Consider the following 14,151-nt stretch of genomic DNA (forward strand, 5'->3'; position numbering starts at 1 on the left):
CAACAGAAAAAGCAGTCTCAACTGCGCCCCCGTATGTTTTGCGCCCCAAGCGACCGCTTAATTCGCCTCATTGTTGGACCAGCTCTGATCTCTTTGAACGGTTAGGGACAAAGATATGCCAATGTGCGCGCGCACATGCACACATACACACAGAGCAGAGTTTCAGAAGTGTTCTTTTAGTTGCTCAAAAACATCTCTCTTAAAACATCTTGGTTTAAATCATGCTCTCAAGAGACAGACGTCTGTAAAAGTAACATAGTTGGTTTACTCATAAATTTCATGTATTCAGCATACAGGTACTTTGCATATCAATCTAGTTACAGATACGATTTGAAGTTTCTCTGGGCATCTTCCTTTGAATCTTAACAGTCCATAGCAGGGGTCCCTAAACTAAGACCCGTGGGCCGGATGCGGCCCTCCAAGGTCATTTACTGGCCTCTGTCCTAAACTTTTGGCTTATGGTTGACCTAAGTTTGAAACGACTTGAAGGCACACAACAACAACAACAATCCTAATTTTGGACTATTTCATCATAGTCTGACCCCCCAACAGTCTGAGGGACCGTGAACTGGCCCTCTACTTAAAAAGTTTGAGGGCCCCTGGTCCATAGTCTAAAGCATCTCTCTGTTCTGTGAATCTAATAGAGTCTCTGTTTCTACATTGGAAGTCTAATGGCTTCTGTGCAACATTCTGTTCTTACTTCTAAAAGCATACTGTTTCTACTGGAGTCTGAAAGCATACATTCGTTTTTATTAATGTCTCTAAGCATAAAGTTTCGAAAATGGAGTCTGAGTCCTGAATAGTCCCAGATTTGATCACATGGTCTGTAGCCCCTCCCATAACATAGAGTTACGGAAAACTGCATACCAATATAATAATAATAATAATAATAATAATAATAATAATAATAATAATAATAATAATGATACATTTCTTATAACATGCCTCCATCTCCCCAAAGGGACTCGGGGCGGCATACTTGGGGACAAAGCCCAAGAACATAACAGTATACACATATACAATACAGTCAGCAATTTGAATTATGTACATAACAAATAACTAGTGGAGGCTTGAAAAGGCTTGCTATTTCCAACACAACCTTCTAAGTTTAAAGGAACAATGAAGCCAGAACTAATGATTACCTGGTATGCCATTACTATGTTCCTTAAATAATTTCTCTGTTATGGAAATGATATGTTTTTGCTACTACACTGTATGCATATTTATAACAAAAGCAATTATAAAAGACTGATCACGCAAATAATGTACTATGATAATTTCATGCCATGTCATCCATATCATCCTGTAAACGGAGACAGCTTCTTCATATAGTTGAATTCACAAGAGTCATTTAAGCTTGTGGCAATAATTATAGTGCCACAGTTGTATTAGAATTAGGTCAACAGCCTGTTAACTTAACAGCCTGTTAAGTTATAGAGAAAATCAAACCTGTTCTCTTGGTGCTGTCAGAATGCCATTTTACAAGATGGAGACTCCTTACAATTTGACGCATTTATGAAAACTGGGATACAGCAGCTATAATTGTATTTAGATGTCAATGATTAGTTTTTCAAATTTCTCATTCAGGATTAGATAGAAATCCATTTGTTCCCTATATTTTCAGGTAGGTTTGTCCACATCACTATAAAACTCTTTAAGACATTAGATGTAATAAAATATTTAGAATTATAATATCATTGTGTAGCACATTAGCATCCTATCCTTGAGGCACTTTGGATTTTCCAACCTTGTATATTTTGCCTTTTACAACAAGAGTTGTTTGAATGAATATATGAGACATTCTCTGAACATCTTTCTTCTATCTATCTTATCTTATCTTACATATTTATTTGTATATATACACACTGCCTATAAAATACAGATTATCAGATTTGAACTGGATTATATGGCAGTGTAGACTCAAGGCTATATACACAGCTATATAACCCATTTATAATCTTATATTATCTGCTTTGAACTGCATTATCTTGACTCACACTGCCATATAATCCACTTCAGTGTGCATTTTATCCAGCTGTGTAGAAGGGGCCTCATATAATCCAGTTCTAAGCAAATAATATAAGATAATAAATATACAGTAGAGTCTCACTTATCCAACATAAACAGGCCGGCAGAACGTTGGATAAGTGAATATGTTGGATAATAAGAAGGGATTCAGGAAAAGCCAATTAAACATCAAATTAGGTAATCATTATACAAATTAAGCACCAAAACATCATGTTATACAACAAATTAGACAGAAAATGTAGTTCCATGTGCAGTAATGCTATGTAGTATTTACTATATTTACAAATTTACCACCAAAATATCACAAGGAATTTAAAACACTGACTACAAAAACATTGACTACTAAAAGGCAGACTGAGTTGGATAATCCAGAACACTGGATAAGCGAATTTTTGATAAGTGAGATTCTACTGTAATATGAAATAATTACTGTGGTAGAATAATACAGAACAATATAATCTCTAAAACCAGGACAGTAAATAAAGAGCAACACTCTGAAAGCAGGGAAATTGGGAATTCCACAAAGGAAACAATCAGGGCCAGCTAACACCTCCCTAAAAAGGATTCTTCCAGAAAGGAAGCTGAGAAGGGAGTGAAACAGTATGTATTACCAAAGTCATTATTATAACTATCATTACTATTATTATTATTGTGTTGCTGAGCACCAACCCCCAGAGTCAGACACGACTGGACTTAATGTCAGGGGAAAACCTTTACCCTTTACCTTAACTACCACCAATTCCTCAATACTTTATTTCCCATACCACCATACTTCGCCACAGCAACGTGTGTCCGGGCACAGCTAGTCTTAGTATATATTAGGAGGATATTGTAAAATTAGTTTCTTACAACCTCTCCTTTAAATTAAGAAAATTAGTATGTCATACAATTAGTATGAGGAGAGGCGCTCAGCTGCAAGCACTTTAAGGAGGCTTCTTACCTGTTTCTCTATTCTAGAGGAGAGGCGCTTGTCGTACACCACACACGCACTCTCTGAGGAAAGGGGGCAAGTTCTGTTTCTAACTCTATAGGAGGCGCTCAGCTGCAGGCAGGCTGCATGCCACACACACCCTCTCTAAGGCAAAGGGGCAAGTTCTGTTTTTTATTCTAGAGAAGGCGCTCGGCTGCAGACAGGCTGCATGCCCCATACGCATTCTCCAAGGTAAGGAGGCTGCTCACAAAAAGCAGGCAAGGAGCCGGGATTGACTCCTGCTTGCTTTCATGTTGAGCTGATTTTCATGCAAGGAGGGGCTTCTTGCTACTGCTCCCAAAGGAACAAAAGGAACAAAAGAACGAATGTAATGAAGAGAAATAGGTTCCACACACAACTCTAAAAGGAAGAGGCAAAACCACCTTTAAGTACTCCTTGCCTAGGAAAACCTTAGGAAATTCAAGAGATCATTATAAGGTGACAGGCGATTTGAAGTTGTTGTATCCTTTCAAGTAATTTCTGACTTATGTCAACTCTAAGGCAAAACTATCGCAGGTTTGTATTGGAAAGATTTGTTCAGAGAAGGTTTGCATTTGCCTTCCTCTGAGTTGGATGATGTTGAAAATGACCTCAGGAAGAGTGTCATTCAACCAAAGTGACCCAGTGGGTGACTGGAGAGTCAAGTCTTGGTCTCCCGAGTCCTAGTCCAACATCCAAACCACAATACAACATTGGGTGGCTATTTCCTTCTACCTTGCCTTGTAATATTTACAAAACTGTCATATAATGCTATGTGTGTGCAGATATTTACCACTAGATGCTTAGGAAATAGTCTAGTTAAGAACATGTTATCACTAAGCTTTTGGCCAGTTGACTCTTTGACCCCATAGTTCTCCTTGCCTCCAATTTTGACAAAGCCAGACCAGTTTGGCAATTTCAGACATCTAGGGCTGTAGTCTATCTTCTCCACTAGGGAGAGCTGTTACATTTCTAATGGAAAATCTAAACTGCTGCTGTATATGCTAATGTCTATGACAGTAGTTCTCAACCTTCCTAATGCTGTGAGCCCTTAATACAGTTCCCCCTTAATACAGTTGGGAGTCACCATATTTGTGGTGACCCCCAAAAATAAAATTATTTTCATTGCTACTTCATAACTGTAATTTTGTTACTGTTATGAACGGTAATGTAAATATCTGATATGCAGGATGTATTTTTATTCACTGGACCAAATCTGGCACAAATACCTGATATGCCTGAATTTGAATACTGGTGGGGCTGTGGGGGGATTGATTTTGTCATTTGGGAGTTGTAGTTGCTGGGATTTATTGTTCACTTATAATTATAGAGCATTCTGAATTCCACCAACAATGGAATTGAACCAAACTTGACACACAGAACTCCCATGACCAACAGAAAATATTGGAAGGGTTTGGTGGGCATTGACCTTGGGTTTTGGAGTTGTAGTTCGCCTATATCCAGAGAGCACTGTGGACTCAAACAATGATAGATCTGGACCAAACTTGGCACGAGTACTCAATATGCCCAAATGTGAACATTGGTGAAGTTTGGGGAAAATAGACCTTGACATTTAGGAGTTGCAGTTGCTGGGATTTATAGTTCACCTATAATCAAAGAGCCCTTTGAATCCCACCTATGATATAATTGGGCAAATTGGGCTTTTGGTGGGAGGATTCGCCATCTGTTTCCAAAAAGGAAAAGAAGGACAGGAGAAGCCTTCTCTTTGCCAAAGGGGTTCCTAAGACCATCAGAAATATGTGTTTTCTGATGGTCTTTGGCGGCCCCTCTGACACCCCGTCAAGAACCCCCCAGGGGTTCCAACTACCAGGTTGAGAAATGCTGGTCTATGAAATGTTTTCATCAGAAATTATTGTTCAATGAGAAGTATATATTAGTTTTCTTATAGATTTTTTTAAATTATGTAATGTCTTTATTCTATGTATAACCAATCAGGTGTCTCCAGTTAAAAGAATCAAGACATTATCATTGTCATTGTTATCATCATCATTATTTTAGGATGCATTTGCACGATAGAATTAATACCATTTGATGCCACTTTAAATGCCATGGCTCAATAGAATCAGAGGAGTTCTAGTTTTACAAGGCATTTAAGTTACTTCTGTAATGTTTCATTTAAATGCTTGATTAATATTTAATTGTTAAAATAATAAACATGTTTTGTTATCCAATATCTTAAAAAAACACATATTGTAATTTCTATAAATAGTACACTCACATGAATCATAAATGACAAAGTTAGCATTTTTGATGCCATATCCGAAAATGATAGGTCAAGATTGACAACAAAGTTCCATCCATTCAGATTTGATGGTACTGAATGAAACGTTTGAACTATCACTATCACACAACTGCTCATTTGCTTCTTTTCAGAAAGTTAGTAACTTCTGATCAACAGCTGTGATAAATATGTCCTTTTCATTGTACATTACTGAAAATTGTAATGGCATAATTGAATTTGAGGCACAAGTTTTAAACCCCAGGTGAAACAAAGAGCTCATCTGTAGCCTTACTTTCTTGGACTATTGAACAATCCAGGACAAAATTAAAAGGCAATTTTAATGCAAGATTTAAACATATATTTCTATTTTCACAGTGAAAATGCTAAACTTGTAAAGCAATTGACAGGTGTGTTGCTCCCACAAACTTTGAATATAATGCAATTAAAGTCAACTATGAAAATCTCATTTATTTCAATTGCAATATGGATCAAAAACAGATATTTTTGGTCCAATAGCCACTGTCAAAAGGGCCAATGTATTTATGTAGGTTTTAACATCCTCCATAACTTCTCATAAAACTGTGCAATTTTTAAAAAAAGAACAATCCAGGTAGGAATAGTTTATTTAATATTTATTTCATTGTGATCTGTACAAAACAAGGCAATGTTTTACGCAAACTTTGTTTATAGCAGGACGATGTTTTTTGGGAGACCTCTGATTGTTCTTTATGTTATTTGAGATCTCTATAAAACCACTGAGAGAAGCTGCCCAGAAATAGCAGCATGCCCATGACAGGTAATTTGAATCTGTCTTTCTTTTCCTTGTTCGTTTGTTTTCCAGGAAAATTCCCTGGATGAGCACTAAGAAACTGAAGCTTCATTCAGACTCCTGGTGAAAAGCCAAGGTTTCCTGATAGAGAGATTTTTATGGATCCCATCCGCTGTCTAAAACGAATGGCTTTCGAATTATTTATACCGATATTAAATAGTTTTATGAATAGGCATAGTTTCTGCTGTTGAAACTATATTAGACTCAATTGAATTTTGTCTTTATTTGTATAACTGATTGTGTGTGCCTGTTTGTGGCTTCAAGTCACCTGTTGACATATGCCAACCCAATCCACTTCATAGGGATTTCTTAGGCAAGGAATTGTCGGAAGTGTTTTGTCAATTCCTTTCCCTAAAATATAGCCTACAGATTTCTGAAAAAAAAAACATTTTTCCAGAAAAACATTTACTTGTAGAAAACGACATTTATCTATACACATAATAAAAGTGAAAATATGTATGTGTGTGTCAGCTCACCACAGCCGCTCCTGAATGAACACACGAGACTCTCTGTGTTATCACCAGAAACTTTTACTGTAGGAAACATGAACATCAAAAAAGCCAAGAATGGGAGGCTCCGGCCAACCATCCTTTATATACCCTCCCCCTCATTTGAAAAGTCTCTTCCCGCTCAGCAAAACCCCGCGCAAATTCCCCGCCAAGTCCAGCAGCCGTTTCTTCTCCGAGTCCTGAGCCGCAGGTGTCTTATCAATGTCAGTGACCCTGAAACTCAGAGCCACATCCAGGCTCTAGTAGCAGGGTTCTGACATGGCGTCCTCCTCCCCTTCGTCCTGGAAGGAAAAGATTAAACACAACTATTGTTCTCCGCTGTCCAGAGTTCCTTTATACTTTTTTAACAGGCTGCAATGGAATACCGGGTGTACCTTTCCTAGGTCCTTGGGTAGCCTCAGCTCATAGGTCACTTCGTTTATTCTTTTTGCTACCCTGAACGGCCCTATATAGCGTGGAGCCAATTTTTTAGATGGGAACCCCAATTTCAGGTTTTTTGTGCTCAGCCAAACCAGATCCCCTTCGCCCAATTTGTCCCCCTCTCGGCGCCTACGATTGGCAAAGAGCTTGTACTTCTTTTGTGTTTCCCGCAATGCCTCCACCACGGTCTGCCACCCTTGCTTAATTTTGGCCGGCCATTCCTTGTCGGTCTGGCCCTCTCCTTCCTTCCACTCGGGTAGCCTGGGGAAAGGTGCCACCTCCTGTCCGTATACTATTTCGAATGGGGCACGACCTGTGGCCGAATGTACGGCCCCGTTAAAAGCCATCTCAGCAAACGGTAGAAGGTCCGCCCAATCATCCTGTCTATAATTGGTGTACATCCTCAAGAATTGGCACAGTGTTTGTTGGGTGCGTTCGACTCCCCCGTTGGTTGCGGGATGAAAAGCCGAGCTCAGGTTCCTTTCTGCTCCTAACAGCTGTAAGAATTTTCCCCAAAATTTTGCAGTAAATTGGACTCCCCGGTCGCTAATTATTTTGTCGGGACACCCATGTAGGCGATATACATGCTTCACATACAAATCAGCAAGTTTTTCAGCTGAGGGGAGTTTCGGCAGGGCCACAAAGTGTGCCTGTTTTGAGAATAGGTCCAATATTGTCCAAATGTATCTGTGACCTCTGCTGGGGGGTAGTTCGCCTACAAAATCCATGGCCACGCATTCCCATGGCCTCATGGGCTCCACCACCTTCTGCAATAGCCCCTGGGGCTTCCCCGGTGGTGTTTTTCCCTCTGCACATAATTCACACTGCGTGACGTACCCCCTGGCGTCTTTCCTCATTCCGGGCCACCAGCATTGTTTGGCCAACAGTTTAATAGTCCTGGTGGGGCCTAGATGACCCGCACCCTTGTTATCGTGGCACTTCCTTAACATTTCTCGTCTTAAACATTCAGGAATATACAATTTCTTATTTACAAACACCAAATCCCCACACAATTCTCCCTTTTCCTTGTTAGTTTGTAACCATTTGTCCATTCCATACGCTCGCTTCAACTCTTCCTCCCATATTTCTCCTCCCCCCGTGGAAATGGCAGTACGTTTGTTTTCTTTGGCCGCTTGTGCTCGAGTTAGTACTGCCAGGCCCCACTACTTATCTAGGAACAGGCTCCCTTCAGATTCCTGAATTCCTCCCCCGTGCTGAGGCATCCGAGAGAGAGCGTCAGCGAGTATGTTATGTTTCCCCTGGAAGAATCTGAGTCTGAAATCAAAACGGCTGAAATATTGGGCCCATCTAATTTGCTTCGCTGATAGTTTACGAGGGGATCTTAGATACTGTAAATTTCTATGATCAGTCCACACCTCAAACGGTGTTCCACTTCCTTCCAGAAAGTGTCTCCAGCACTCTAGTGCTTTTAGAATCGCTAAGGCTTCTCTCTCCCAAATCGGCCAGTTTTTTTCTGTATCGCTAAACTTTTTTGACAGATAGCCACATGGCTTCAGGTTCCCCCCCTCGTCTTTCTGCAGCAGAACTGCCCCATATGCCCGGTCTGACGCATCGCAATGTAGTACAAAGGCCTTAGACATATCAGGGTGCTGTAGGACAGGTTCCTCAGTAAAACGCTTTTTAAGGGCTTCGAAAGCTTCCTGGCATTCTATTGTCCATGTCAGTTTGGCCCCTGGGGCCTTCACTTTGGCTGTTTCTCCCCTGCCTTTAGTTTTTAACAAATCCGTTAATGGCAAAGTGAGGCGCGCAAAGTCCTTGATAAATGTTCTATAGAAGTTTGCGAACCCTAGGAAGGATTGCAGCTGCTTCCGTGTTTTGGGGGCTTCCCACCCCCTCACGTCTTCCACCTTCGCAGGGTCCATCGCCACTCCCTGGGAGGAAATCCTATACCCCAGAAAGTCTATCTGGTCTTTATTGAACTCGCACTTGGCAAGCTTCGCATACAGTTTCGCTTCCCTCAACTTTTGTAGGACTTCCCTGACTAGTTCTACGTGTTGTTCCTTAGTTCGAGACATTATCAATATGTCATCTAAAAAAATAAAGACTCCCTTGTACAACAATGGATGCAATACTTCGTTGATTAATTGCATGAACGCGGCCCCTCCCCCGCACAAACCGAAGGGGAGCACACGATAATTGAATAATCCGAATGCGCAGGAGAAGGCCGTCTTCCACCTGTCCTCTGGTTTGATCTGCAATTTATGGTAGGCCTCAATTAAGTCCAATTTAGTGAATATCTGTCCTTCCGATAACTGGGCGATCAAGTCCTTCACTAAGGGTAGGGGGTATTTATTTACAGTACTGATTGCATTTAGGCCCCTGTAGTCAATGCAGAGCCTCAGCGTTTGGTCCTTTTTCCGCCTGAACAACACAGGCGCCCCTAGAGGGGAATTTGAAGGCTCTATGAAACCCCTCGCTAGGTTTTTATCAATGTATTTTCTCAGTTCCTCCTTTTCCCTAGCTGACATCGGGTATATTTTTGCCTTGGGAAGCTCTGCTCCTGGGACTAGCTCTATTTTCACTTCAACTCTCCGCTTCGGTGGGAAATTGTCTGCTTCCTTCTCATCAAACACGTCCACAAAATCCCGATACTCTGGGGGTAATTTATCTGCCAGTTCTGCTATTCTGATAGAGTCTTCCTCCCCCCTTTTCCCTGGCTCCCTCTCAACTTCCTGGCTCCCTTCTTCCAAATCCATCCTGAAGATCATGCTCTTATCCTCCCAGTTGATTTGCGGGTTGGCCTGCCCCAGCCACGGCATGCCTAGTATAACATTATAGCTGGCTATTTGTGATATCACAAATGACACCTTTCCTTCCCAACTCCCTATCTTACACTTTACATCTTCGGCACTGTACTTAGCTAACGATCCCGATGCTGTGGATCCGTCCAACTGCGAAAAAGCTATTGGGGATTCTAGGTTCGTTCTTTCGCATCCCAATCCCTCGGCTAATTCAGGGGAGATGATGTTCCTGGAACATCCACAATCCACAAATGCTTTGCAGGTTGCTTGTTTGCTGCCATTTTCAAGCTGAATGGGGACCACTATCATAGCTTTGTCCTGACTTACCAACCCCCCCGAGTGGTGCCTCATCGGTGGTTCTTCCTCGGCGCGTTTTCCTGCCACGGCTCTGGGTTTGGGCTGGCCTCCGCCTTCCCCTTTTCTCTGCCAGCACTCGGCAGCCCTGTGGCCCAACCGGCCGCACACGAAGCAGCCACTCCTGCTGGCGCTCACGTTCCCTGTCGGCTCCGTTCTCCTCCCGGCTGGGGTTGATCCCTCCTTCCGGCTCCCCTCTTTCATCTGCGGCCGCTGCTGTAGCCCTCCTCGGTGCCTCCTCGCCTGGGCCAGCGATGTCTCGACGCGCCCCGCCAGCTGAATCCATCCGCGCAGTGTGTCAGGCTCATCACGATGCACCGCCCAGGAGAGGATCTCCCGCCTGAGACCCTCTTTGAAGAGTTCTATCTTTGTTACTGCAGACCATTCCGGCACCTTTTCGGCGAGGCATTGGAACTCCTCCGCATACTCAGATACCGACCTCTGCCCCTGGGAGACGGTCTTCAACTTCTCCCTCGCCCGGATCTGCTCCAGTGGATCTCGGAAACGGGTCTCCAGGGCCCCCATAAAGCGTCGGAGTGACCCCAGACATGGGTCGCGCCGCGCGTGCAGCTGAACGTACCAGCTGGCCGCTCCCCTCTTCAACACTGCACCAATGGCCCGTATCCGGCTGGATTCCGTTCTAAAAGTGTGAGCATTGTCCTCCATATAGCCCCTCACCGTGGTCAGGAAAAAATCCAGTTCAGAGGACTCTCCCCCAAACTCGATCCTTAGTTCCTCTCGTCTCGGTAGGGGTCCCTGTGGTGGCAATCCCCAATTCTCCGCCCGTCGCAAGCCCCCTTGCGGACCAGTGGGCCCCGCTGCTGCTTCTCTTGGCCCTGTGCCACGCCCGGCATTCGCCAGGGGCACCAGGGTCTCAGCTGGGATTCTCGGAGGTTTTTCCCCTTCGTCGTCACTCTCCTCCACCCGCGTCAGGCTTGTTTGGGTCTTGGGCCGGGCGCCGGGCTCCTTTCGCATTTCCCTTCCCTTCGGTGCTGGGAGGTCTGCAAAGCCCTGGCTGCTTCCCACGCTCACGTCCCACATTGAGCCAGCCCGAAGTTCCCTTCCTCTCTCTGGCTCCGCCAAAAACGCCAGGCGCTCCATCGCCCTCGACATCACTGCCAGGGTGGTCTCCATCGCCGACATCCTCTCCTCCAGAAACACCATCCTTTGTGGGCCTGGGGAAGGTGAACCTTCCTCTCCTCCGGTGCTGTCTCCCCGCACCACTCCACGCCTCTGGGTTACCCCATTTGGCTGGGCATAAGCGGTGGATGACGCCAGGGCCGCCAGCTGGTGGAACTCAGCGTCCGGCTCGGGAGTGGCCCTTTCCGACCTTCCTCCTCCTGCGCCCAAGAGCTCTTCATCCTCCACTTGCATGTTACACCTCACCGCTACAGCGGGATGGTGTCCGTATTCTTGGCTTAGTGTCAGCTCACCACAGCCGCTCCTGAATGAACACACGAGACTCTCTGTGTTATCACCAGAAACTTTTACTGTAGGAAACATGAACATCAGAAAAGCCAAGAATGGGAGGCTCCGGCCAACCATCCTTTATATACCCTCCCCCTCATTTGAAAAGTCTCTTCCCGCTCAGCAAAACCCCGCGCAAATTCCCCGCCAAGTCCAGCAGCCGTTTCTTCTCCGAGTCCTGAGCCGCAGGTGTCTTATCAATGTCAGTGACCCTGAAACTCAGAGCCACATCCAGGCTCTAGTAGCAGGGTTCTGACATGTGTGTATGTGGTGGGGTGGCCACTTACACCAGTGGTTCCCAACCATTGGGCCTCCAGGTGTTTTGGACTTCAACTCCCACACTTCCTAACAGCTGGTAAGCTGGCTGGGATTTCTGAGAGTTGAAGTCCAAAACACCTGGAGTCCCAAAGGTTGGGAACCACTGACTTACACAGATAGGTTCCCACTATGCAGGAGACGCCAATGGCCATCCCTCCAATGACATTGCAGGTAATAGCGAGTACCGTGAACATGTATAACTTCTGCCTGTGTCCTCCACAAACATAAGACTGCCCACCACCCAAGTGAATACTTTCATACGGGGACAATTTCCTCCTAGACTTCATGTGTTTCCTTCACCACAGGTATCCCAGTGTTCCTTACTCTCTCAATTGGTGTGGAATTTGCATGATCCCGCCCACTACCCTTCCCATAGCCGTTTCCTACTATTTTCTATAGTGCACAGCAAACAGAGCAGAATTGATCAGCAACTGAAAATACTGGAAGGGTTTGGGGGACTGACTCAACATGATGGAAGCTGTAGTTCAACCTGCATCAAGACAGAGCACCATGACCCCCACTAGCAATGGACTTGGACCACATTTGCCACACAGAAGCCCCATGACAAATGAAAAATACTTGAGAGGTTTGGGGCAATTGACCTTGATTTATAGGAGTTGTAGCTTACATCCAGAGAGCACTGTGAACCCAAAGAACAGCTGATCTGGAGCAAACTTGGCACACATACCTGATATGCCTAAATTTGAATACTGGTGTGTTTTAACCTAGGCAACACTGGGTATCCAAGCTAGTAATAATAATATAATAATAATTTTATTCTTGTACCTCGCCTCTATCTCCCCGCAGGGACTCAGGGCGGCTTACAAATACAAAAGAGTATACATACAAAAACATCAAATACCGAAAACACACAAATGAAAAATAGAGTAGAAATATAAAATAATGTGCTTTCCAGAAATTCTGTATATTTTTGTGGCACAGTACAGCTTTTAATAGTCCTATAGTATATGTTAGAGGTTAGAACACCATCAAGGATAATAAATACAGGGTGAACAGTTATACATACAAAAAAGGGAAATCTTTCCATGATGGGAGGATCCACTCTCAGTATCCATTGGGGTTTGTTCCAGGACCCTGCCCCCCAATGGACAACAACATCTGTGGAGGCTCAAGTCCCATTATGAAGTGGTTTAATTAAATGGTGCCCCTAAATAATAATAATAATAATAATAATAATAATAATAATAATAATAATAAATAATGATTTTATTTCTTACTCATTTCTCGTGTCTCGAGGCAGGTTACAGAATAATTGAGCCAAAATTGAAGTTTGCTTTTTGGACCTGTTTAAACAATAGCTTCAAGCTGGGGATGGATGAATCCACAGATACAAAATCTGTGGATGAGGGGAGAGCTGACTATACATGCATTTGCAACATTCATACCTCAGAGGAAGAATTAAATGTACTATCATAATTTGTAATTATACATTTCTAAGTCCAAACTTATAACATTTGTTTCCAATGTATAGAACAAACCCCAGAAGCATACTTTTTAATTCTATAACATATTCATTACATAACACGAAGTAGATTGCGCTCAGAATAAATACAAGAAAAGAATGTGTTATGCGTTTGAAAATAGAGAAAAATATTGAAATATGTAAAGTTTGTAGACTAATGAGGAGTACTTTTACACATTTAGACAAAATACACTTTTTCTTTTAATAGACATTGATTTTCTCTAAATTAAGTAAAGAACCATAAGAAACATTTTCCACTTACATTTCTCAAGGTGCCTCTGCTTTCAGGGACTACTTGAAATAAACTCCCAGTCTAAAGAGCACTCATATATGCCACAGAGACGGAAGAAAAAGTTGATGTCATTTAAAAATGACTAATCAATCATTAAACCCACCTATTCCCATTTGTAACTTTCTCTTTTGTAGGGTTTCATGAATGGTTAATCATTAATCTCATCTTTTTGTTAGGTGAGATCAATCAATATTTTGTAAATCAGCATCACCAATATATGAGGAAACACCTTACAAGAAAAATATTTACTGTTGTCCAGTCCATAAATCCTATAAAAATGTCATTCTGAGTTATAGTTGCTTACTTTGGCCCTGATTCTCACTGTAGTTCACTTTCTTGTAAAGGTATCTACATTACAATTACATTACAGTACAAGTAATACAAGCATTACAATAGAAGTCTCATATTTCATCATTAAACTTCAAGTCAATGGTAGGTATGAGAAAATTATAAATATTAAGGTAAAGGTAAAGGTTCCCCTTGACATTAAGTCCAGTC

At 42.8% G+C, this 14,151-nt stretch overlaps 1 protein-coding gene across 1 annotated transcript in view; it reads right to left on the reverse strand.

Moving 5' to 3' along the window:
- The window catches only part of slc2a9 (solute carrier family 2 member 9), a 108,518-nt gene that overhangs the window by 83,800 nt on the left and 10,567 nt on the right, over positions 1-14,151 (reverse strand). The window lies entirely within an intron of this gene.

Source organism: Anolis carolinensis, chromosome 5, assembly GCF_035594765.1.
Source record: "Anolis carolinensis isolate JA03-04 chromosome 5, rAnoCar3.1.pri, whole genome shotgun sequence".
Lineage (NCBI taxonomy): Eukaryota > Metazoa > Chordata > Lepidosauria > Squamata > Dactyloidae > Anolis > Anolis carolinensis.